Genomic DNA, 5,131 nt, shown 5'->3' with positions numbered 1-5,131 from the left:
ATATATACATATATATATAGAGACATACTGTACACACACACATAAATGTCGCACATGGGGACACTATCGCCCAAATCAAATTTCATGTAGCCTCCCCCTCAACCCTTCGCCAGTCATGGTGAATGATCTACCTTTACTCTGCCACCGATATCCTCTTTACAATTATCAACTCGGTCAAGTTGTTTCCTATTTCAATATGATCATAAAGAAAGCAACGTCATCTAAACTCTCCTAGCAAGACCGTGGGCCGATGGGACTCCAGACTTGAGGAGTCAAATCGGGTTGGGTCCTCGGTCTGGAAGCCGTTCATTTGGTTCTGCACACCGTATTTATGTGTATACGCACGCATCCACATAATTATGTATATACACACATAATTATGGAGATGACAATATATATATATATACATGCATATATATATATATATATATATATATATATATATATATATATATATATATATATATATATATGCCATAGAAGATTGTTGTGACACTGAACCAGAATGGTTCTAACTGTTGTGAAGATTGAGTGTACCGGTGACTGAAATAAGAGTACACTCTGATGTCCCTATCAAATGATAATCGCGAGTGATGCTTTCGTTACAGTTTCTATTTTTTTGTTGGTTTAAAGAAAAAAAGAAAAAAAATAAAGTTGTGCAGTCATTATAGTAGTGCAGAGATGTTTTCAACTGGAGATTCTATTCTATTTGTCAGTTTTACTTCAAAAATTTCAAGTTGTGCTATCATTACTGTCGTGAGAGTGATGTTATTGCAGTATTTTTCTTTGTTAGTTTGAAGTTAAATGATTTCAAGTTGATGATGGCAATTATTTATCAGATGGTTGTGTTCTTGGGTATTCAAAAGCTCCATCTGCTCGTCTGAATGAAGGTCTTTGCTCGTTGAAGCAAAGTGTACACCAGGCATTAGTGTAGTATTAGTAGAGTACTGGGTATAACAATATTTGTTGCTGCATATTCAGGGTATTGGTTGGGCCTGCTCACTCGATAATGTTCCTGTATTTTCTCTCTAATACACAAGTATTGAGGTCTTGCATATAGATCCCCCCCAAAATGGACAAGGGTCCTATTTGGGGGTCTGGTAAAGCCCACCCACTCGTTAATGTGTCTGGATTTGGTTATTTTCTATTTCTATGGATGTCATTTATCATATAAACATGATTGCAGCTGGTACCTCCAATATCAAGGCTAGCCTAGATGGGGCAGTGGGTCTAGTTTGGGGGTCTGGTAGGGCCCACCCACACATCAACATGTCTGGAGTTGGTCAATTTCATTTCTCTAGGGTGTCATTCACAATATAAACCTGATTGCAGCTGGTACCTCCAATATCTAGGCTAGCCTAGATGAGCCCCAGGGGTCGAGGGTCCATATTTGGAGGCGTCTGGTGCCGATAGTCCACCAGCCGATTTTTCTGGAGTAAACGTTTCTAGACTTTGTACACTAAACATGTTCATTTGGCATTAATTTTGACCGGTACCTTGTTCATCTATGCTAGCCTAATTTTGAAGCCCTTTTTGGGGGGTTTGGCAGGCCCTTCCTGCCCCTCAAAAAGATTGTCGTTTGTACTGCTGATGGAGATTTAATGATAAATAAACATTAGATGTGATTTCAAGTGTTACCTCGGTCATCTATGTCAGACCCATATTTCCATCCCCACCCCCACCGGGGGGGTTCCCGGCAGACTTGCATTTTTGAACAACTCAGGTAACCCACAAAATTACCATATGCTCGGACATTGATATCTAGTTCGTTTAACCCTATGTCGCTGGGCTGCCGGTCTAATTTGTTCCTTTTCACAGTACCTTCGTGTTTCATGGTAGATATATATGTATATATTTTAAGAAATCATGGAAACTGATTCACTGATTTAAAATTATTAATGGTAGTCTGACGAGTCGTCGGCGCGAGTGTAGATGATGTTTTAAATTAGCCGTTTACTGTTTTGTAGTAAAAACGAATTTGCAATAATTAACTATAAATATTTTATATATAATCTCTAATAAAACCTTTATTGACTTTAAAGATACTGATAATTTATTTAAGTGAATTAGACAATAGTTTTTAATTGCACCTTGAAAACCCCGAAATACCCGAGGAGAAACGCAGAACTTGAGGTGCCTTAAGCTCTCATCAATTCGGATTTCTGCGCAGCTTTGGGTAAAGAGGCCTATGATGTCACGTGGGTGTCGGCTGAAAGCTCTGGGGATGAGGGGTTAGAGAAGGGTAGGCTGGCGAAGGAGATAACGGTAGTAAATGCGCAAACATTATTTGTAGGAACATATTGCATATTTTAAGTGGGTTCAGTTTTGTATTTCTTAGAAGTAAAATAAACAAAGAAGACATGGCATATGAAGAATCCAAATGTTTTCAACGAATTTATTTTCCAACAAATACAACCAAATATCACAACATGCATTGCATAAAATCAAAGACAAGTAGTACTTACACCAATATATATATATATATATATATATATATATATATATATATATATATATAGAAGTAGATATATATGTATATATACATGTAGAATACTGCGCAATTTTAACTATTTGATTTCAAAACGAAAGAAAATCTGATTTAATTGGTAAGTATCCAAGGAAAGTCGTTCAAACCGCGCGCCACTACCCATACTCCTTTGCGTGCGTTATCGCTGCATCAACTCTTGCAGCTTCCCGCCAAAAGATAAACCAAGGCAACTGCTGTCTGTACTGGGTGGGCCAAATGCCTTTTTCCATCCTTTTATTTTGAGTGACAACGACCGTGGAGTGGATTTTATGAAGTTGGTTTGCAGTCTTTATTGGGATACAAAGTGAGTGTTAACAGTGTGTATATTTAAGATTATTATACTTTGTTGTTCAGCGCCACGGCCCCCCCAACGGTAGTGTTTTGTGACATGTTCAGTGGCAGTTGTTCCACAGCCAACCCCTTTTATTTTCTGATGTTTTGCTTTAAATGGAAATGCCTTGTGAAGATTTTATGTTCTTTCAATAACAGGATAATGTTTGTCAAATTTTGATTTTCATATTTCGCAATGTGCTGATGCTCTTCTTATATAGATTTTGCATCTCCTGTATTTTGTTTTGTTTTATATTAAAATTCATGTTCATCTCTATTGTGCGTTATTGGTTTCTTGTATGGGATTCTTTTCAAGTCGAATGCTTCTTGTGACTAGGCTGTAACGAAAATAAATGTGGAACTACACAGAAGTTATTCTGATACCCCTGAATTAAGACTGTACCAACATACTGCATCTAACAATACATATATATATATACAAATACATACATACACACACACACACACACACACACACACACACACACACACACATATATATATATATATATATATATATATATATATATATATATACAGTTATGGGGCATTGCGGCTCTGCGCGCGCCAGTCAGTCAAGCGAGCGAAAACGAGTCCTTACGGCCAAGGTCTACATAAGTAATTATATAGACCTTGCTGACCGCATGATTAGCGTCGAACCGCCAGGCTTTACACCCACGTTAAGTCATGCGCGAGACGGACGAATCTGAGTATCTTACTAACAAGACATTACTTATTTAGACCTTGATCGCACCAGCGCCGAGTGCGACCCGTGGCCCAAGGATGACCACCCTCTGCGCCTGGGAGCTGGCACGCCAAACGGGGACAAACATCCCGTGGCTGCGACGAGCACAGATCGGGCAAGGCCACCCTTGCATACCTTTATCCGCCTTTCCGCCTCCCAGTTATCTATCCCCCAACTTCTACCCTGCAAGCTGGGTCAAACCCTGGCTCTCTTCTTCTCATAAAATAATCCTTTCCATTACCTCCTTATCCTTCCCCTCGACAATGGGTCTTTTCTTTCAACGTTTACCTTACCTTTACCCTACATCGTCTATACTGTACTATACTTCAGCGGTCAGTTGAGATAACTTTGGCATCAAAGACACTAATATATACCATGAGTAATTTCAATTGCTTTATAGTCACGCAGTGCGTCAGTTGGACTAGCTTATGCTCCTACTGTAAAGAAAAATAAATCATTGTCTTAAAAAATGGTTTTGATTGCCATAATTATCATATACTAATAACCTTTTAAAAGATGAAAAGATATTATTTACAAATACTAGACAAGTCACTTACCATTGCATCTTCAAGAACTTCATTTTGCAACGTCCACTGCGACTTTTCGTGTGGGATAAATTTAACGAAGTTGCAGTAACTGCATCTCTGCCTACAATATGGCCAATGGACATAGACAGACCCTTCTGAGATGTAAGATTCTGTCAAACTGTTGTGGCAAAATCTTTGATGTATAGACTTGCTATATATTTTCAAATTCCAATGGTTTGTAAACTGTTTCATCCATTTTCTAGAAGAAAACATCATTATCACCTGAAAACAACAAAATTCCATAATGAAGCTATACTGGCAAAAGACACTAATACACTACTACTCAGTATACCAGAAATATGGTTCGTTTCTCCAAACAAGGGTACAAATGATGCAGAATTGTACCTCTACATCTATGAAATGATCAAAATCGGATAATACATTTAACATAATATTTACATGTAATAAAACACACACCCATATAAGTGTATGTGTGTGTCTGTGTGTTTATATGTATGTATATATATATATATATATATATATATATATATATATATATATATATATACATATACATACATACATACATACATATATATATATATATATATATATATATATATATATAAATGTATTCATATATATATATAAACATATACATATATATATATATATATATATAAACATATACATATATATATATATATATATATATATATATATATATATATAAATGTATTCATATATATATACATATATATATATATATATATATATATATATATGTGTGTGTGTGTGTGTGTGTGTGTGTGTGTGTGTGTGTGTGTGTGTGTGTGTGTGTGTGTTCTTACCTTACCTAGTTGTTTGAATACGGGAGAAGAGCTATGCTCAGGTGGTCCCGTCTGCTATATTTAAATTATCGTATAACTTTTTAAACTGATGCACAGTTTTGGCACACACTACTTGGTTGGGGAGACTGTTCCACGATTCAAGAATTCTGTT

At 36.5% G+C, this 5,131-nt stretch overlaps 1 long non-coding RNA gene across 1 annotated transcript; it reads right to left on the bottom strand.

Moving 5' to 3' along the window:
• Window positions 1-2,511: 2,511 nt before the first annotated feature.
• On the bottom strand, window positions 2,512-5,123 carry LOC138861156 (uncharacterized). The gene is made up of 3 exons (XR_011398461.1): window positions 4,986-5,123; window positions 4,160-4,411; window positions 2,512-4,039 (listed from the first exon to the last, which is right to left on the bottom strand). It is a non-coding gene; the product is annotated as an uncharacterized lncRNA (long non-coding RNA).
• Window positions 5,124-5,131: the final 8 nt, after the last annotated feature.

This window comes from Penaeus vannamei, unplaced genomic scaffold, assembly GCF_042767895.1.
Source record: "Penaeus vannamei isolate JL-2024 unplaced genomic scaffold, ASM4276789v1 unanchor1777, whole genome shotgun sequence".
In the NCBI taxonomy this organism is placed as follows: domain Eukaryota; kingdom Metazoa; phylum Arthropoda; class Malacostraca; order Decapoda; family Penaeidae; genus Penaeus; species Penaeus vannamei.
The sequence above is the reverse complement of the archived record's forward strand: the minus strand, read 5'-3'. Positions and strand labels throughout refer to the sequence as shown.